Raw genomic sequence first — 22,723 nt, 5'->3', positions numbered from 1 at the left:
CTGAGCAGAAGGTGAACAGAGCCCTGCCAGTGTCGCAAAGCAGCTTGGCACGGAGTAAAGGCCGGGCAGGGAGCATTGGGGCTCCCTGCACAGAGTTCAGCCCAAAGAGGGTGGGAAGCCACTAACTGATGAGAAAATAAACAGGGAGAGTTCAAAGATCAGCCAAAGATCAGCAAGGACACTCAGATGCCTGGATGGCAAAAGTGCTAGGGTCTTTAGAATCTGAGACCGTGCAGGTTAACGAGAGGGTCAAGGATATCAGCCCATGCCGAGAGCCCGTAATTCTGTACTAAATGAAGTCAACTCAGATCATTTAATTAACTGTTCTCAGGTTTTCTTTGAAGAGGAAGAAAAAAATACTTCCATTTTCTTCTGATTTCTGAGAAAATGAGTCTAGGCTCTGAGGCTGCAGTAGGCACTTTGATAATCAAAAAATGTTTTTAAAGTGCAGGGGATTGCTCTGTTAAAGCAAGGATATCTGTTTAGAAGGAGAGAACAGGAACCAATATTTATACGCCAAGTACTGTACCAGGCGCCTTATAAACACCAAATCATGTAAATCAGCCCAGCAGCCCCCAAGTGGTGATTTGCTGTCTATACTTTACAGACAAGGAAACTGAGTCCCACAGTATCCAGCCAACAGGACACAGAAACCCAGGTTTAGAGTCTGCCTGGGCGCTTGCCTCTGGGACTTTAACTTGTCAGTGTTTGATTTCCTCTTTCAGGGTACAATCCAGAGAGTTCATCTCTTCAAATATTTGCCACATTAAAGTATATTTTCCATTGCCAAAAACCATCCTATTAATTGAATTTGGGAATCTAGTCTAGGACCTGACTTTTCAATAATATTTAATAACTATTGCTTCCTTCTAGTTAAAAGGGTAAACATAAGAGCTGGACAGAAGTGTTCAATCCAAACACACCCCTAATTGAGGCTCTCTTCCAGCGCTAGTAATGATAAATTATAATTCTATAGAATTCCAGGCATCTTGCACTTAACACGCTCAAACCGAAGCTTTGATCTTCCCCGAAGCTCTCCTGCCTTTTACAGTTTTTCCTCATATCAGCCAATGGCACTGGCATCCATCATCCTGCTCGGGCCATGTGTTGAGGATGCAGTTTTGTTTTCCTTTCCTTCACCCCTCCCCCACTCGTTCCCCACCCAACCCTGAGTCCACCCTCGTTGCCAGCGTCACACCGCCCCATCTCTCACTTAGCTCACTGCCATGGCTTCCTAACTTCCATTTTACCCCACTCTGATGCACTCCCACAGGTAGCGAGTTATATTTTAAGGAGGTGGCCATTCTTAAGTAATCTTCCTGCTTAGAATCTCCCAATGATCTGAAGTTGCGTTAATAGTACGGTACCGGTGTTAATCCTAGGTTCTGATCAATGGAACCATTTATGGGAGATGGGAGATGGCTATCAATATTAGCAGGAACTGATGCATAGGGGCACTTGTACCCCAATGTTTATAGCAGCACTCTCAACAATAGCCAAATTGTGGAAAGAGCCTAAATGTCCATCAACTGATGAATGGATAAAGAAATCGTGGTTTATATACACAATGGAATACTACGTGGCAATGAGAAAGAATGAAATATGGCCTTTTGTAGCAACGTGGATGGAACTGGAGAGTGTGATGCTAAGTGAAATAAGCCATACAGAGAAAGACAGATACCATATGGTTTCACTCTTATGTGGATCTTGAGAAACTTAACAGAAACCCATGGGGGAGGGGAAGGAAAGGAAAAAAAAAAAAAAAGAGGTTAGAGTGGGAGAGAGCCAAAGCATAAGAGACTGTTAAAAACTGAGAAGAAACTGAGGGTTGATGGGGGGTGGGAGGGAGGGGAGGGTGGGTGATGGGTATCGAGGAGGGCACCTTTTGGGATGAGCACTGGGTGTTGTATGGAAACCAATTTGACAATAAATTTCATATATTGGAAAAAAAACATTAGCAGGAACTGGGTAAATGGTATAAGGGAACTGACTATACTATCCTCGCGACTCTAAAATTATTTCAAAGTTCAAACAATTTTTTTAACCTTCCAGAGATTTCCTTCTGACTTGGACTAAGATTAGGACTCCTTTGCACAACTTTGCCTGCCTCATGTACACCAGTTCCTGTAACCCTCTCTTGCCCCCTGCTCCATTCACTGTGGCTTCCTCTTGGCTCCTAGAAAACACCAAGGGTCAAAGTCCTTCGTCAGGTCAGAATCTTTGTACATGCCACCTTTTCCTCTGGTGACTTTTTCCTCCAGTCTCCATGTTGCTTCTTTTTGGTCCTCAGGTCTCGGCTTTAAAAAAAAAACAAACCCTGCGGGGGTGGGGGGGGGTCTTCCCTGATTTCCCATCTAAAGTGGTTTTCTTCTTCGCCATGCCTGCTCGCGCCTGGCTGTGGGCTCCTCTAGCACGTTGTCTGGTACATGGAACACGCTTGGTGTTCCCTCCCCTCCGTCAGCTTGCACTGTGATTCCCAGATGGATGTTTGGTGTGCTTAATGCTCCCTATCTCTGGCACCAGCATTTACATCACAGAAGCACAGTCCTTGGAGACCTGGAGAAACTTGTCCTCACCAAGGCATGCTGGAAATAGATAAATTGTAGAATTTACATCCCCAGCCCATATTCTGGAGAATGGACATTTTGAACAAGATTGATAAAAGGAATGAGAAAAACCCTTTTCTGCACACTGTTTTTGGTCCCATTTCAGCCCCCCCCCCATCCCCCGCACAGGCTATAAAAAGGTTACAGAAAACACGATATGAAGAGGTTGAAGAAATAAGCTTGCCATTGAGAACTTCATCCCTAATTTAGATAAGTGTATCTCAGGAGACATCCTCCTGTCATCCCCTTGAAAGGTTTTGATATCGTGTGACCCTCAGCTTAGCATTTTAGTTCTGAATTCCCCCATCCCCTCCCCATTGCCATGCTAGTTCAATGGATCAGGCAAAATCAAAGTCACAAAGATGCTACATACCACCCATGGGCAGGGACAGGCTTCAAAACAAACAGAGTGCACATCATAGTTCTGTTTAGTGAATAAGAAAATGTGGTACAAATAGCTGTCATTTGCTTCCGGTTTCACCGCTTACGAGGCATTGAGTATTGAAATGTATGCCTTATATTATCTCATTTGATTGTTTGCATTGTCTTGTTTAATGATGTCACCCAAGTGCCAAAGATAGGCACAGAGTAGGTGCTCAGTGATGTTTCCTATAAATGAACAAATAATCTCCTGATATAGGTATTGTTAATATCACCATTTTCTGGATGAGGACCCTGAGACTAAGAGAGAGTAATTTGTTCAACATGACACAAGCAGGAAGTGGAAATCAGGATCAAACCCACGTCTATTCTGAGACCACATGCTTTCCAATCACAGCCCCCTACTCCATTCCAAAACTCATTTTGGCTACAGGTCCATCAGATTGCCTAATCCCAAAGCACAAGTGCCCAATAACCCCCCAAATCTAAAGATAGTCACCCTCACACCGAAATACCTCTCTATTGACTTTCCAGATGATTGGATCTGTGCACCGCTCTGGATGAAAGAGTAACCTTACACAGAGACCTTTCTCCAAAACAGCATTGCCCTTTAAATTTGAAAGTCATCCGGCACTGTATTTCTTCCATTAGTTCAGGGTTGCTGAATTTCCACTTACTTGTCCTGTCGGTAGATATACAGGGAATATGCGAGGATCAGAAAGTCCAGATCCGTTTTGCTGAGTAACTTGAGGGTGAAACTGGTTTGATTGGTGTTCTCACCAGGCTGCTGGTCAGAACCCAGGAGTGCAGAGTCTTAAATAGCTCTACCAGCCTGCAAGGCTTCCAATATTCATGCAGAAAACAAGACCCACAGGGAAAAGAAAAAAACAAGCAAGAAAATAAAATGGGAGTCAGAGCATCTGACATAAAAACAATGATAAAAAGTGAACTTGTGGGGGCACCTGGGTGACTCACTCAGGAAACCGTCCAACTCTTGATTATGGCTCAGGTCATGATCCCAGGGTCATGGGATTGGACATGACCTGAGCATGTCCTGACATGTCAGGAGTGCTCAGGAGTCTCTCTCTCCCTCTGCCCCTCTCCTTTTTGTGCACATGCACACATGTGTGCGTGCTCTCTTTAAAGCAAAAAAAAAAAAAAATTTTTTTTAATTTATTGAACAGGATAATCTAAGAATATAATGGGAATTGGGCCCCTGGGATTATGACATTAGGCAGACTTATATCAGTGCCAACAACTGTACTAAACACCTTACACGAATTTTCGCAATTAATTCTCACAGTAAATCTTAATATAAGCCATGTTATTGTGTGTGATTTCCAATGAGGAAAGTGAGGCTCAGAGAGATTGAGCATCTTTCCCAAAGGCACACAGCTACTACATGAGAGAAGAATTTTACCAACTGCTATGAAAATCAGCAAAAATATGGAGAAGTCACATGCATTGGTGAGATGCTATGGCTTCAGAATATGTGGGTTGTAGTCCTGAGTTTGCTTCTCACCAAGTATGTGCTCACAGGCTAATCCCTTCTAAGATGTGAGCCTCAGTTTCCTTATCTGTCAGATCAGGAGACTGAACCATATCAACCAATTAAATGGGGAGTTGCTGCCTATAGATAGTTGGTGCTAGAAAAAACAGAAGAGGGGTCTAATCTGGTGTGGCCTAAGGCAGAGGGAAGACATACAGGGGGTCTCAGGAGGTCATTTGTGACCTCGGACATAAAAGGTAAGTAGAAATTTGTGGGGACTAGGACTTCAGGGACAGGAACGGCACATGCTAAGGGACAGACTGGTGAGTGCAAGGCAGAAACCACAAGAAAATAACATGTTCAGGTCTTCAGTAGATCACTTCTCCTCTCCTCCTCCCCACTTTGTTTTTAATCTATGAGATGAAGGAATTGGGGTAGATGCTCTGGGGGTTACATGTCTCCATGATATTATCAAGAACACCAGAAAGTGTGTTTTATTCAGTGTATTTCCAGTAAAGACTATGTCCACCATTTACCCAGGTAATTAACTATCTAGTTAGGACACCTTTCCTTCTAATTTCAATATCTTACTTCACTTACTAGATTGCCTACATTCAAAGCCAGCCCTGCAGACTAGCAGCCATGGAGCCGCGGGCCAATAACATTGCTTCTTTCTCCATGAGTCTATCATTTTTCAGAAAAGATTTGAGAGAATAAACAAATGTGTCTCTATTCAAGGTGATGAAACAGGAAATAGTTGCTGGGTTGGACGGTACAGTTCTTTTCAACTCTCTACTGCTCCTAGAGCTAGAATGACTTTGGGCTTCAGCTACATTATTGGAACAAGAGAAAAAAGGATGTCTTCATTTTCCTAACACTAGCCTTCCTCCTGAAAACCTGGGGTTGGTTTGGTAGATACTTGAAACTCAGCAGGCATTTCCCAATTCCCACCTCATTCTGCCCACAGCTGGACTCCAGAAACTTGGAACATTAATCTACCATAACTCAAAACCGTGATCACTACTGATGTTACAAACATCATATTTATATTTTCAGATTTGGCTCACTGACACGGCTTTCAGTCACCATCGATGGCAGAGCCCAACCTTTTTTTCCTGTAAGTATGAATCAAATAATTGCTTCTTCTTCCTAACTTGTCATACCACCTGAAAATCCATTACGAACATCATTTTAATCGAGTCCTGCCATAAAGCTAACACCTGAAGATTTTTACCAGCGAATGCCAGGCCACTTTCCAAATCCACAGGAATGACAGACAGAAGAATGAACCTCGATATAAATGGATCAAGCACAGGAGAGGGAGACAATAGAAGATAATTCCCACTATGACACAATTTTCGCAGGGGCTCAGACAGGGTCAAGAAGTGCAGAGAATTAGGGGTTCCGCTCTTTAGAACTTGCATAAATGAAGAAAGGCAATATGAAATGAACTCAATGATTAATGTATAAAAAGGTCCAAAGAGAAAGAGTGTGAAATCAACCATGTGAACCAAAGTCGGTTTTTTGTTTGTTTGTTACCTTACAGTTTCCAAGCAAATAGAGCTCTTCCTCATCACCGTCTCCAAACTTAAATTCAACAGATCACACACACACACACACACACACACACACACACACACACAAAAGATGGGTCTCTTGTTTAAAAACCTACTTAGGCTGTAGCATTAACTCTTTGTGTTGTGGATGCTGGAGAGGCAGTCTTCCAAAGCCCAGGGAGGATGGATTGGCTAGGAAAACTGGCTTGGCTGGGATTAATCTGCTATGTAAGAAATAATATTTATCTCCCACTGTGGGGCAAATTAAATTTGAGATGGCTCTAGAGGGCCTTCTGTCTTCAAAAAGCACCCCTAGGGGCGCCTGGGTGGCTCAGTCGGTAGAGTGTCTGACTTCAGCTCAGGTCATGATCTCGCGGTTCGTGAGTTCGAGCCCCGCGTTGGGCTCTATGCTGACAGCTCGGAGCCTAGAGCCTGCTTTGGGTTCTGTGTCTCCCCCTCTCTCTGCCCCTCCTCCACTCATGCTCTGTCTCTCTCTCAAAAATAAAAATAAACATTAAAAAAAAAATCACCCCGAGCACATACTTCCTACAAAAAGGGATGATCTGCCTCATACCTTGAAGAATATTGAGTTTTATCTGAATGGTTTATTACTTTGGAGTTTGGGGATGGGAAAGATTTAAAAGACACAGGACTCTGGCTATCAAGATTTCATCTGTTAGAGGGGAGTTTTGACTACATTTCTGCGACTGCAGCCTGATGACTTATTTGATGATATTTTCTTCTCAGACGTTTCCTCAACCTTCACACCCTTCTCTCCAAACTTGGTTCCATGCGAAACCCAACAGCAAGTCCATTAGAGCTACTGCTGGAGAGGCTGATAAAAATACTTATTCCAATAGTCATAAACTGGAATTTAAGAGGAAAGATCATGCAGTTATTAAAAGCGCCTGCATTAGGGTCACAGTTAGTAGTGCTATGACCTTGGCCAAATTACTTGACCTCTCAGAGACATGTTTTCCTCATCTGTAGAATAGAAATCAGAATATTAACCCTGAAGGGCAAATCTAAGTCTCAAACGATGTCTGGAGAACTTTCAGCATGGTGCCTGGCATATGATAACTGAACATTGAATGGAAGGTACTATTGTGTGAAGGAGAAAATGAGAGTGGTTTTCCACTGGAACTTCCATGAGCTTGAAAACAGGGACCACACCTTCTTATCTCTGCATAGTAATGCCTACTATAGGGCTTGGCAAATGGAAAATGTTCACTGAATATTTGAATGAAGAAATGAACAAGTCCATTCAAAATCAACACAGTTAAAACGATACTAATAATATCAAAGACTTGTATAGTCTTTACTACATGAGGTACGCATAGCAAACTCTTTTAAAAGGTTAACTCATTTAGGGTCGCCAGGGTGGCTCAGTCAGTTGAACGTCCAACTCTTGATCTCTAAACGTCTGACTCTTGATCTCAGCTCGGGTCTCGATCTCAGGGTTGTGAGTTTAGACCCCATGTTGGGCTCCTCGCAGGGTGTGAAGCCTACTTAAAAAAATTTAATCTTGGGGCACCTGGGTGGCTCAGTTGGTTAAGCGTCCGACTTCAGCTCAGGTCACGATCTCGCGATCCGTGAGTTCGAGCCCCGCGTCGGGCTCTGGGCTGATGGCTCAGAGCCTGGAGCCTGCTTCTGATTCTGTGTCTCCCTCTCTCTCTGACCCTCCCCCGTTCATGCTCTGTCTCTCTCTGTCTCAAAAATAAATAAACTTAAAAAAATTAAAAAAAATTTAATCTTTTAAAACTCGTTTAATCTTCACATCAACTCTATGAGGAATGTCCCGCTAGTATGCTTATCTTAGGCAAGATGAAATGAAGACACAGAAGAGGATATTAATTTTCCCAGTGCCACACAGCTAATAAATAGCAGGACTGCAATTTAAACACAGGCAGCCTGGGTTTTGATTCTGTGCACTTAAATCTAAATGTATTGCCTATCTCAAAAAAAGAAATTTTACTTATTAAAAAAAACCCCAATTCATGCTTGTTTTGGAAAAATTGGAATGTGCATAATGTGAATCTTTTGGTTTACTTCCTTCTAGGCTTTTTTCCTACCTTTATTTGATCTGAGGTACAACCATAACCTACATGCAAAGTTACAGCTTTTCAAAGGGACTGGTTGCATAATTAACTCTGCTACAAGTTTTGTAAAGGATTTTTGCAAAGTGAAAATTTGAAAAACCTGATTTATTACTCACAAAACTTTGGAGTCCTTCCCAGCCCCTTGGTCGTAGGGGCTCTGACAGACCTTTCCTCCCAGAATTTGAATCTGGAATGTGGAAGCTGATAATGCTTAACTGGCACCTATTCCCTGATTTTATACACTCAAAATCAATCCACTGCTCCTCATGTCCAGCATTATTGTTCCCTTCACAATCTACTCATCCTCTTCCCCTTGTCCCACTCCACATCTCCCAGTTAGGGGTCTATTTGGACAACTGCTATTGAACACAGCAGGGGACAGTAAGGACTTTTTACCTTTGAGTTCTTGTTAGTTTATTCCTCTGGGGCCTGTGAGTTACAATCTACAGAAAGTGGAGTCTGTGCTTTTCAAGAGCAGTTAATAAAGTGTTTACAGCTGAACTTTGCGCCTCCTCTGCCCATCGCTGCTATCTATACACAGCATTTATTATTAAGCCTTCCTACATGGCGAAAAGATGTGCCGGGTGCAAGCATTGGAAGCCTTTATTTTTTTCCTGATATTGACCTATAATTTCCAAGTAAGTCCCCTTATTTCTCAACATCACTTCACCTAGAAAAATATGGGCCAAGGCAGTGGTTCCAAATTTTGGCTGAACATTGGGCAAAGGATCTGAATAGACATCTGTCTAAAGAAGGAACACAAATGGACACCATAAATAAATGAAAATATCTCAACGTCGCTGGTGATCAGGGAATTGCTGATGAAAATCACAATATGACACCGCTTCATACCACGAGGAGGGCTATAATCAATAAGACATATAATAACAATTGTTGGTGATGATATGGGGAAATGGGAGCCTCATACACTGCTGATGGAACTGAAAAATGGTGCGGCCACTGTGGAAAACCATCCGGCAGTTCTTAGAAAAAAAAAATTCAACAGAGAGTAGTAAGATGACCAAACAACTCCACTCCAAGGTATATACATAGGAGAAATGAAAATACACGTCCATACAAAAACTTGTACACGAATGGTCACAGCCACACGAGTCATAACAGCTCAAAAGTGGAGACCATCCAAATATCCATCAACTGATAAATGGGTACAGAAAAGTGGTATGTCCATACAATGAAGTATTATTCAGCAATAAAAAAGAAATGAAATATGTACTGATAGATGCTACAGCATGGAGGAACCTCAAAAACATTATGCTAAGTAAAAGAAGCCAGCCACAAAACACCGGATATTGTATCATTCCATTTATATGCTATTTGCATAATAGGCCAATCTACATAGATAGAAAGTAGACTAGTGGTTGCACCCGGCTGGGGGAGGGGGAGATGGTAAGCTGGGAATGACTGCTAACAGGTGTTGGATTTCTTTGAGGGGCTGTAAAAATACCTTACAATTGATTGTGGTGCTGGTTACAGGACTCTGAACACACTGAAAATTGTTGCATTATACAGTACCCTTTCTTATCTTATCTGTGGTTTTGCTTTCTGTGGTTTCGGTTGCCTGAGGCTAACTGTGGTTCTGAAGCAGATGGTCCTCCTTCTGACATATCGTCAGGTCAGTAGTAGTCTTACACTACATCACAGTGTCCGCAGCGTTCACCACAGTGCATCTCACCATGTAGGCATTTTATCATCTCCCATCATCCCAAGAAGTAGGGTCCCAACAATAAGATATCTTGAGCAAGAGAGGCATATTCACATAACCTATTAAAGCATACTGTTATAATTGTTCTGCTTTATTATTAGTTATTATTGTTTAATTGCTTACTGCACCAAATTTATAAATTAAACTTTATCACAGGTGTGTATGTATAGGATAAAACATAGTATATAGAAGGTTTGCTGCTATTCAGTTTCAGGCATCCACTGGGGGTCTTAGAACATATCTGCTGTGGATAAGGGAGACCGCTGTATAATTTAAGTGGATGAATTGTATGGTGTATGAATTATATCTCAGTAAAGCTATTTTTTCATCAAGATAATCAACTAATTTTGTCAGACATTTGTCATTTCATCATTGAGTGGTTCAGACACACCAATCACATTTCCGACCCAGTCTTTTCCTTCGTGTAGATATGCTAGCCATCCAAAAACAACACTGTGTCTTATAATGGCAAGCATTTGTTTAGCTCATAAATCTGCAGATCTAGTGGGTGGTACCACTGCTCTGGGCTGAGCTAGGCTGATCTTGGCCTGACTTGCTCATATGTTGGTCAGCTGCTCATTCAGCTGACGGTTGGCCAGTCTAGGATGGTGTTGGCTGGAATGATTATCTCTGCCTCACATGGTCTCTCCTTCTCCAAAGGGCTGGCCCAGCTTTGTTCACATGGAGATAGTGGGGTTCTAAAAATAAATGGAAGCCTGCCAGACTTCTTGAGCCCTAGGCTGAAATTGGAAATTGGCACAGAGTCACTTCATCACATTTTTTTTTTTAATTTTAGAGACAAAGAGAGAGCGTGAGCAGGGGAAAGGGCCAGAGAGAGAGAGAGAGAGAGAGAGAGAGAGAGAGAGAATACTAAGCAATCCACACTCAGTGCAGAGACCAACACAGGGCTCGATCCCACAACCCTGGGATCATGACATAAGCCGAACTCAAGAGTCAGACGCTCAACTGACTGAGTCACCCAGGTGCCCCAACTTCCCCCACATTTAATCAGCGGGTCATAAAGCCAACCAAAATTAAGGTGGGGTGGAGGGAGCCTCTGAAAAATCACATTGCAAAGGGCGAGGATCCAGGAAGCAGTAAAGAATTTAGGCAAGTTTTATAATCAATCTATCTCACAGTTTTTGGGGCAATAAGTCTAGCTTTTAATCTCATATTAACCACTCATTTTGTGGGTAGCTTTGGGCACATTTATTGCTTCTTGTAAAAGAGATAAGGCATGCTTGATCTTCAATCAGATTTCCTGGTTGAAATTAGATTGAAAACTTCTTTAGACTACATATTTTAAAAAATTAAGGTTAAATACAAAGAGGATTCCATACTTATTAGCAGCAAGTGTCTTATGATCCATGGACATAAATAAGGCAGAGTTCAAACAATCACCTACTGGAGAGACCTGAGATTTCTGAGAATTAAAAACCTATTTAGGGAATACCTTCCTTGGAATAAAAACAGAGTACAGAAAACTTTTACATAGCCAGCGTGATTCACCCATTCTAATCCATTTGATTTATCATGACCTGCTAAAGACAATAGGGATGGATTACAAGAATGAATAAGACCCTATCCATTTTCCCTAGGAGCAGGTTGAGGTGAGAATAGGAAAAGAGAAGCTACATCCCAGAATCCAGAGGAGAGAATTTCAAGCAGGATGGACAGTCAGCAGCAGGAAATGCATCTGAGAAAACTAGTAAAGTGACAGAGAAAAGGACCCACTGGGTTTGGCCGAGCACATTCATTCAAAAATGTTAGCTGAGAAGATACATATGCAAGGCCCTTGGTTGGATGCCAGCACACATAATTAATGTCTTCTTGATCTCAAAGAGCAAACCAGTGGGAGAAAACAGACATAAAAAAATAACAATACAATGTGAAAAAGAGTTTTGATGGAGGTTATTGGTCTTACAGAGTGTGCTTTTGGTGGGAAGAGAAAGTCAAAGCAAGCCAGCTGCAGGTTGGGTAATGAAGGAACGATAAAGACTAATGATAGTAATTGAAGAGAAGGAACCGGGGAGCAACTTAAGGGAAAGGTTGAGTTCTGAAAAAGTTTGCTTTGGTTTGTCTTTGTTTTTATTGTTGTATGGAGGCCACCAAAGCGTGTCGAAGGCTACTGGGAGAAGCCAGTAGAAAAGAAGAGCTTGAAAAGAGAGATGAGGTGGAGGGGGAAGGGGAAAGCAATAGCATCGCTTCCCAAAGGGAAACTGGATCCAAGACACAACAGGGAGGATTTATTTTGGAAAGGAGTAGGAATCACTTCATCCTCTAAGAAGGAAGGGGAGCAGAAAACCTGGACAAGTGCCCCTATTTTTTAATCAAATATCCGAACATAGAGCAGTTTGTGTCAGCTAGGGTCAATGAGAGGTGATCTAGGGAGATTTACTTTAGATTCAAAACTATTGGCGTCTGCAGGTATCCCTAAGGTTTACTGGGAAAACAAGACAGGATAATTGAAATGGGTAGTTTCCAGGAGAGTGATGCCATGTGTTTGTTTAGATATCCTTTTTGGAGACAGATGTGAGGGAAGTTGAGAGAAACCATGGGAGCAGGTCTGTGTTTGCCTGCTGGGGCTGGCATTAGGTCATCTGTGGACAGGGGCAGGTGGAACAAAGCAAGGGACTTGATGGAGAGAGGCAATCACTTGGAGCCATGGAGACAGGAGGGGAAAGGGTGCCAACCACGGGTCATCTCCCACATTATCGAAAACTACTGCAGAGGAATTGATGTATTCCGGGATAAATGCTGAAGAGGTCATGCTGGTTTATGGGAAGCCTAATTAGGAAAGTTAATCAGATGCAAAATTATCCCAATGAAGTCCATGCATTCCAAAGCTGGAGAGTTATGATTCGGGGATTGCCTGCTGTTCTGGATCTTGTGTGCTGCCAACTCCCCTCTATTACTGCAGATAATTGTGTCAGCTCCGTAGAGTGTCTCTATATATAAATGCGCAGGGCGTGTCACACTTTTCCTGGGTTCCACTTGCCTCTAGGCCACCGTGTCGCCTTTAAAGCTGTCATCCTCACGGTTGCGCCTGCAAGAAGAACCGTGCAGCCAGACATGAAGACCACCAAGCCTTCGGCGGCATGCGAGCGACATGGGTACCATCTTAAATCCTGAAAACCCATGATCTCCATCCCTAAAACATCAGCTCCGGTTCCCCTTATTAAAATATGCTTTCTTCTTTGCTAACTGCCAAAAAATGTTGAGGAAGATTGCTGATGCCTTTATATTTTTCTTTCTTGGCAGTAAACTTTAAAATAACTATCCTGAAGATGAATTGCTGACAACTTCTAATCATAATCTTGATGTGTGTTTGAAACATTCCAGCACTGGTTTTGGAGTCGACAGTTCTAGACTAAAAAACCAGCTCTGTTGTCTGGGGTCTGTTACGTTCTCTGAGCCTCTGCTTTGTTCTCTGTGTATTACGCCAACTATATGCACATAAAGTGGTGTATAGGGTATGTAGACAGAGAACAGAAAGATGGGTGATTGATAGAAGCAGACAGAAAGAAAAAGAATAGAGATGGTGAAGTTGATGAAAATGGTAGGTAGGTAGATGATAGATAGATACAGACGGATGGAAAGATACATAAGGATAATAGTGAAGGAGAAAGGAAAGAAGAGCATGTTATTCAGGGTATACTACTAGTTAAGAGCACAGGCTATACAAGTACACTGCTAAATCAAAGCCAAGATGTTTCAATTACTAGCTATGGGAAGTTGGGCAAGGTCTGCCTCATTGGATGGTTGTGGGAGTTAAACTCAATAATCCTATGGGGCTCCTGGATGGCTCAGTTGGTTGAGCATCCAACTCTTGATTTCAGCTCAGGCCATGATATCAAGATCATGGGATTGAGCCCCATATCAGCCTCTCAACTGAGCGTGAAGCCTACTTAAGATTCTCTTTCTCCCTCTGCCCTTCTCCCCCACGCCCGCTCTCTCTCTCTTTCTCTTTCTCTCTCTCTCAAATTAAAAATAATGATAAAAATCCTATCTAATAATCCCTGGCACATAGCCACGTTCAAAACCAATAGTTACTCATGCCAATTCCATGTCAGCTACCAAGCTAAGCAATATATGCACGTTAACTTACTTAACTCTCCTGCCATCGCCCTAAGGAAGATATCGTCCCCGTTTCCAGATGAGATGATGCAAGTCCAGGCCACCATAAATGGCCAGGAGGTCTATGCATTGCCCACCCTTGGGGCTGCCATCCCCAAGGGCTAGATGGGCTGGGACTTTAGAGAAATTGAGTACCTTATCCCAACTCATATGGGAAACAAAGAGTAAAGCAGTGATTTAAATCCAGGTGTTCCTGACATCTATGTATGCTTTGAATGCATCCTACCATAAGCACTTATTATTATGTTACCCAAATGAGGCTGGTTGATAAATCGGTTTAGTGTTCAGATGAATAAAGAAGGAAAGAAAGAACTGTTGAACCGATAATCTTGACATGTCTCCATCTCTTCTCTGACCCTCGTCTCGGACACTGCACAAATTTCATTACCAAGCCTACAAAGCCCATTTACATTGGATTTTCAATCCTTTTGCATTTAAAATCTGGTTGTTCCCTACTCCCAATTAACTGGGTGTGGCTTGTCCTTTGCTAAATCATCTGCAAATGCCCCTTATTTCCCAACCAATAGCTACTGCCCACTGTTGCCTCTCTGTCCTAGTGTTTGCTGAGGGAACAAAAGCCAATTTAAATCCTAGCCCTAGGAAATCTTAATTAGGAAGTCAGGGTGCTGTTCTTTTCCTCCCTGCTCTGACAGATTCCACAGCTGAAGGCCCAGCCTCAGCGCAGAGTCAGGAGGGTGGAGACACTCATCAGCATTTAGATCATTCAGCCTGGAATAGACTCTGAAGGGGCCAGGATGCAGGTTCCAGCACATCTGAGAGTTGTCAGCAACCTAGCCTGTCATCCCCACGTTGGGCTCAAATCCAGGGTTGAAGAGCAGCGTGACTAAAACATTTGAGGAACCCCTCTGTCCATGGTTCTAAAAATTAACACCTTGGAAGCATCCTCCTTCCTTTCTTTAAATACCATTGACTTCTGTCCAATCTCTGTGAGGAATGCAAAACTCAGTGCCTTTATTGCCTGTCTTGTAAACATTTCCGATAAGGGCAAAGCTTAGTGTTAGAAATGCAATGTTTTGACCCATGCTGAACAAAATTTACACGAGAATGCAAAATATCCAGTTATTCAAAAGTAAATTATTCTTTTATATATTTTTATATTTGATGGTGATTTTCTAATCACCATCTCAGTGGCTAGATCTCAATGGATACATTTAAATCACAACATGGCATTTTAGTTTAAAATGTCAATATTTATAACTCACTAAAAATGACATCCCTGGCAATTATTTAAATTTCAGATGAAAATTTCAAGACATTGACTCAAAAACTTTTGAGGAAGCATATTAATTTCCAAAATTATTTTCAGAGGTAATAAGCAAATACATTTGGAGACTGCTGTTAAGCCAAAAAAAGAGCTATGACAGAGGGAAAATTTGGAAGTGCAAAACTTTTAAATAATTGTTTTGAGATCTTTGCTAAGTTTTAAGTACCCATCCTTCTCCAACTACTGTACAGATTTGTTCATGGCTGTAGCTAATCTGAAAGCGAGCAGCCAAGATGGATGATGCCTGCCATGGAAGCAAGTGCACAAGCACAGAGTCCCCATGTAGACAAGACAACTTCTCAAGGCTCAGGGGCTACCCATCACCTTCATCTCCTTCCTCTGGATTTCTCCTCCAGGTCCCTAGACTGCTAGGTGCTGCTCCATGAGGCAGGGAAGTTTCAACAAGAAGGCAGTGGTTAATAGAGTTTCCTCCACTCATACACTGATTAAAACATATCTATAATAGCCTCAAATCTAAGCATGTTCCAAGTGGCAAGGAAGACTTTGTTGTGGAAGAGACATTTCATGACTCCAAGGAGCTAGTGATGGAAAGTCCAGGAAAAAACAAAAACAAAAAACAAAAAAAAAACCATTCCATTGTATTTCTCTGATGATGAGCAGGTTAGCCATCTGGATGTTTTCTTTGGAAAAGTGTCTATTCATGTCTGTTGCCCATTTCTTCACTGAATTATTTGTTTCATGGGTGTTGAGTTTGATAAGTTCTTTATAGATTTTGGACACTAACCCTTTATCTGATATGTCATTTGCAATTATCTTCTCCCATTCCATCAGTTGCTTTTTAGTTTTGATGATTGTCTCCTTTGCCGTGCAGAAGTTTTTGCCTTAATGAGGTCCCAATAGTTCATTTTTGCTTTTGTTTCCCTTGCCTCTGGAGATACGTTGAGTAAGAGGTTGCTGTGGCCAAGGTCAAAGAGGTTTTTGCCTGCTTTCTCCTCTCGGATTTTGATGGCTCTCTGTTTTACATTTAGGTCTTTCATCCATTTTGAGTTTATTTTTGTGTATGGCATAAGAAAGTGGTCCAGGTTCACTCTTCTGCAAGTCACTGTCCATTTTTGCCAACACCATTTGGGGCTGAAGAGACTGTCTTTATTCCATTGGATATTCTTTCCTGCTTTGTCAAAGATTAGTTGGCCATGTTTGTGGGTCCATTTCTGGGTTCTCTATTCTGTTTCATTGACCGAAGTGTCTGTTTTTTGTGCCCATACCATATTGTCTTGATGATTGCAGCTTTGTAAATACACCTCGAAGTCCGGGATGGTGATGCCTCCAGCATCAGGATTTCTTTGGCTATTTGGAGTCTTTTCTGGTTCCATACAAATTTTAGGATTATTTTTTCTAGCTCTGTGAAGAATGCTGGTGTTATTTTGATAGGGATTACATGGAATATGTAGATTGCTTTGGGCAGTAGCGACATTTTAACAATATTTGTTCTTCTAATTCATGAGCATGGAATAGTTTCCATTTTTGTGTGTGTCTTCTTCAATTTCTTTCATAAGCTTTCTATAGTTTTCAGTGTACAGATTTTTTCACCTCTTTGGTTAGGTTTATTCCTAAGAAATCTATGGTTTTTGGTGCAATTGTAAATGGAATCGATTCCTTGATTTCCCCTTCTGCTGCTTCATTATTGGTGTATAGAAATGCAACTGATTTCTGTGCATTGATTTCATATCCTGTGACTTTGCTGAATTCATGGATCAGTTCTAGCAGGTTTTTAGTGGAATATTTTGGATTTTCCACATAGAGTATCGTGTCGTCTAGAAATTTTGCCTTATTTTTACTTCCGTTTTATAGATGAGACAATTGAGATTCCGAGGAGTTAAATAATTGCTGTATGATTGTAGGGCTCATAGGCAGCAGAGCTGGGATCTAATTCAACCAAACTGGTTCAAGAGTGACCAGTCTCAAATGTTATACCATGGATTCTTAAACTTGTCTAAGCCTTTGACCTCCTCGGCATTCTAGTGAAGCCCAGGGACGCTTTCATTTTAAATGTTCCAGCCAGAAGCAGCAGCATGTGTGAAGATGCACAGGTGTGAAAGCTGCAGTGGTGTGTTCATAGGACCACGGCAGTTCCCTACTGTTAGAGGGACATATTTTCTCTTCTTTTGATGTCTTTCCGCGGCCTCTTTCTACCCCTTTACTCACTCTATCCCAGGGGAAGTAAGAACACTTATCTGATCAGTAAGTTTGGAAAGAATAAAACAGACCTCCCTTTATCCTCTGGTGAGCAAATTACATGCAAAGAGCAGTTCTGTGCATCTTCGCATCATGCATTTTACACTTGCTGGTTCAAGACTCCCCAAGCCAGGACTTCTTGTGGCTGGATGGGGGACTTGCCTGGCTCAGGGGAATCAGCTAGCAGGCCCATGCCACTCACACAAACTGTGTCATCTAACTTAACCCCCCCCTTTTTTTTTTAATGTTTATTTATTTTTGAGAGAGAGAGAGAGATCGTGGGTAGGGCAAGGGCAGAGAGAGAGGGAAACAGAATTCCAAGCAGGCTCCATGCTGTCAGCACAGAGCCCAGTGCTGTGGGGGCTCAGACTCACAAACCATGAGATCATGACCTGAGCCAAAACCAAGAGTTAGATGTTTAACCAACTGAGCCACCCAGGCACCCATAACTTAGTTCTTATCAGAATGAGAGGTGATAATTTGGTGTTCTGGCTCCCTTGAGTTATTTTTCTTGACTTGTTCAAAACCCAGATGAGGAAGTATAATGCTACGCTCCTCAGAGACTCCAAAAACCACAGCTTGATCTTAAGTAATGAATGGGAGGTGTGGGTAGATATAAAACCAGGGGGGGGGGGGGAAACAGGAGTGAGACTGACCAGGGAGGATGCTGTGGTCCATGCTTTGGAGTTCTGATTTTAACTTGAGGGTTTGAAATAAGGGAGAAACATAGCCAGATTTGTATGTCGGAGAAAATCATTTGATAGAAGAATAGATTGGAGCACAGGCAAGGCTAATAAAGGGAGATGAGTTCGAGGCCTATATCAACCTGTCCAGAAGTCAGGTTGAGGAAGTGGACAAGGAGGGGTAAGTATGGATTCTAGATAAACGGAAAGAATTTCTTGGGACACTTGGGTGGCTCAGTTGGTTAAGCATCTGCTTCGGCTCAGGTCATGGTCTTGCGGTTTGTGAGTTAGAGCCCCACATCCAGCTCCGTGCTGACAGCTCAGAGCCTGGAGCCTGCGTCAGATTCTGTGCCTCCCTCACTCTCTGCCCCTCCCCCACTCACGCTCTGTCTCTCTGTCTCTCAAAAATAAACATTAAAATTTTTTTTAAATTTCTTTATGTGACTTCCACCAACTCTCCCATTCTGCCCAGCTCCACGTGAGCAATAGCCTCTCAGAATCCCATTTCCCTGATGAAAATCCCTTTGCCATTTTCACCACTCATGATAGTTACCTGCCATGTTTTCCCGACCCAACTGGGTTGTTGCTTCATGACAACTGAGACTTTGACTAATCCATCTCTGTTACTCCCACTGACCCTGGTCAGAGTTAGCCATAAATACATTCATAGAATGGATTCATCTTTGTAAATCAGGAAAGAAAGGTTCTGGCAAAATGAGTGAAAGGTAAACCTGAGAAGAAGGCTGTAGCAGTTAGCTATTACAGCATAACAAACTATTCCCCAAACTTAGTAACTTAAAACGGGAGCCATTGTTTAGTGAGCCATTGTTTAGAGGTTCTGCTGACCTGGGTCAGGCGTAGCCTTATTGGCTGGCCTCAAGCATGCGTGGTCATCTGGCAGGGGGTTGAAGGCTGATCAAGCAAGGAGTGCCGTCGGTTGGTGGGGTGAGTACTCCTGGACCACATGGCTGTCATCATCCAACATGCTGGTCTGGACTTATTCTCAAGGCAGAAGCCAAGTTTCCAAGAGAGCAAACAGAAGGATTCAAGACCACTTGAACTGGGATAATAATACTTCTGTATTCTGTTGACCAAAGCAAGTCACAAAACCAACCCAAATTTGAGAGGTAGGAAAACAGATGGGAGGAACTCAAAAATCACACTGTCAAAGGCATAGATACAGGGAGGGATGGAGATTTGAGGACATTCCTGCAAACAGTATACGATGGGGAATTTTCAGACATAGTTCTGCCTGCAAGAAAATAATCCCCTTACCAGCAGTGACCAAGAGAAAGACTTGCTTGATGATTGTGGATGATGAGGATGAGGAGGAGGAAGAAAAGGAAGAGGAAGAGAAAGATAACACCACAAGTCTTCTTCACAATAACTCTGTGAGTTGGACACTGTTGTAATCCCCATTTTGCAGATGTGAAAATTCCGACTTCAAGCAGGGAGGTCCCTTACTCAAGGTTATCTAGCTACTGAAGTAGTAAGTAGCAAGCCTAGAAACACACATATGCAGTCTCCATATGGAATGCAGCACAGCTAGCTGGGGCCCCAGCTGCAGGGAAAATTTGCCCAAAGTTTCCCTACATGGCTGGGAGCTACAGGAGACTTTTCATCCAGGTCTGTTTTTCCTGTTGTGTCTTTCTCTGTTCATCCCTCTTGATTATCCCTATTCTTGTTAAGTCTATTTTTCAGATTTAGTTCATAATGTGTTATAATAAAAGGCTTTTTTTCTTCACTGCTTTGTAGAGGCATGGAGAGGATTAACAGTTAATTTAATGTTTGCAAGACGCCTTGAGCACCTTAGAATTAAACATGTCATGTGCAAATAAATAAATAAAGGCTTTAGAGTATAGAGACATTGGTCTTCTCTGAATAACACGCTCACAGTGTCTAAATGCATGCATGCACACAGCCAGCTGGAAATCTGCTGATTCCGCTAGACAGGAACCAGGTGACCTTAGAATTTGCGCTTCCACGTATGGTATTAGAAGGAGAGTTGCAAGCCAAAATTCCATCACCCTCCACATTTTCTATCTTTATGTCGGGGATATGAAAATCAAGAAAAAGGCTCAGTGTTTGGTAACCCAGGTATGCGCATACATACACATGCCCCTTGCCAGGATCCAACAAGCTGACAGGTGACTAAGCAATGAGAAAGAAGAGGTTTGGTTTAAAATAGAGACAGCAAGGGGTGCGTGGGTGGTTCAGTCGGTTAAGCGCCCGACTCTTGGTTTCAGCTCAGGTCATGATCGTGTCACAGTTCATGAGATTGAGCCCTGCATCGGGCTCTGTGCTGACAGTGTGGAGCCTGCTTAGGATTCTCCCTCTTCCTCTCTCTCTGCCCTTCCCCTACTTGCCCTCTCTCTCTCTCTCTCTCTCAAAATAAATAAAAAATAAAATAAAATAAGAGAAAGCAAGAAGTTTGAGGCTTATATAGTGGCAATGTCTAATTTATGAATATGTCTTGGGCCTTTTAAAATATTTTATTTGTTTTTGTATTCTTTCTTTTTAAGTGGGCTCCATGCCCAATGTGGGGCTCGAACTCACAACCTTGAGATCAAGAGTCACATGCTCTACTGACGGAGCCAGCCAGATGCCTCTATGAACATGTTTTTCCATTGATAACCAGTCTATTGGCACTCCCCTCTGCAAACAAGACTTCCACCCTGGTCCTAGCTTCTTGAATCTCAGCTAAGTGAAGTATCCCTGAGAACACAGCATTCATGGAAGCCCAAGGTTCAGGGAATCTCTAGAACTCTTAATTTACCTGAAATTACATGTGCACTTAATAGGTCTCTGTGGGGTGCCCTGAAACCATTTAAAATGTCTTCTCTTTGGGAAACCCACTTCAAGTCTTAAACAACTAATATGTCAATGGATTCTTAGAGTAAAACTTAGGGTTGCCAGGCATGTGGATTTATAATCAGATACAGCAGACCAGATGAGAAAGTCTCCAATTTCTAGGCCCACACCTCCAACCACATGGTGGATCTTTTTTTAAATAGATTTCTTTTTTTATTAGAGCAGTTGTAGGTTCACAACAAAATTAAGAGGAAGGTACAGAGATTTCCTATACTCTCCACCCCCCACCACAGGCATAGCCTCCCCCATTATCAACATCACTCAGGATATAGTTGTTACAATCAATGAACCAACACAGATACGTTTATCCAAAGCCCATAGTTTACAAGTTCCCTCTTAGAACTGTATATTCTGTGGGTTTGGAAAATGTATGACATGGAGCCATCATTATAATATCATACAAGGTAGTTTCACTGTCTTAACTCAGGGATGGCGCATCTTGATGAATTATTTTCCCATCAAGGCCTCTGTTGGTTTTCACCTTGACCAGATTAGAGGAACACTTTCAGGAAGGATAACACTTTCCGTGAGTGGCTCTAACTTCCAAACGTTAGGAGAAACGAGGGATGGAAAGTGGACAAAGGAACAAATGTATGCTGGGCATCTCTAGAACCCGGTTAAGTTTAGGTTTCCTGCATTATCTCATTTATGCCCCCAGACCCTTCGAGGGTGGACGTTTTCACCTACACTACTTTACTTATGAAGTCAAATGAGGCTAAGTACCTCATACAGCTCTGAAATGGACTGTGGACACCTTGAGGAGAGGACAGTCTCTTACTCATCTTTATACCTCCCCGTGCCTAGCATAGCATCTGGCACAAAGTAGGCGCTCGGTGCATATGCACTAATGGAGAATTAAGGAAACAGAGGTGGAACTGAAATCCGTCCCTGTTGGTCTCCAAAATCTGTGCATGTTTCTATAGAACCAAACTCGTGTGTGTGTGTGTGTGTGTGTGTGTGTGTGTGTGTGTGTATAAGACCACAGAGTTTTCATTCTGGCAAAGGTAATGCCCAAATATGAAAATCTGCTAAGCTCTTTGTCTGTTTTTCTCCTCCTTCCTGAAAATTAAGTATCAGTGGAATACATCTTTGACAATACAAGGATTTTTTATTCTTCTTACACCCTTGTATTCTCATTGCCTCTTCCTGCTTCCAGAGATGGGCCCTGAGTTACAGAAACTCCCTACAGATTCATTCATGCCTCTTATGGAAAGACATTTGAATAAGACCCTTGAATTCTTGGCAAACTATTTAGGTTTGAGAACTATATACAGATATGAAATTCTCATTTTATTATTAATTGGAACTTTGAACCCAATCCTATAAACCCAACATGACCTTGCCCTGTGGCAGCACTGGCCCTGGTTTCCCACCCTCTCCTCCTTACTCACTGGGCTCCCGATACAATGGCCTCCTTGCTGTTCCTTGGACAACCCCACACTACTCTTCCACAGGGCCTTTGCATTTGCTGGATCTATCTTACTGTAGAAACTATATTTCTCACTTCCTCACTTCCTTCAAGCCACTGCTTAAATGTGATCTAATCAAAATCCCATTCCTGACCACATTATCTCACATCTACTCCTCTACCCCATAATCCTAGGTGCTATTTGTTTTTTTCACAGTCTCAACACTACCTAACATCTTACAAGTGCATTTGTTTATTGTCTCTCTTTCTCCCACTAAGATGTAAGAGC

Source organism: Felis catus, chromosome B4, assembly GCF_018350175.1.
Source record: "Felis catus isolate Fca126 chromosome B4, F.catus_Fca126_mat1.0, whole genome shotgun sequence".
Taxonomy (NCBI): Eukaryota; Metazoa; Chordata; class Mammalia; order Carnivora; family Felidae; genus Felis; species Felis catus.
This window is presented reverse-complemented; position numbering follows the sequence as displayed.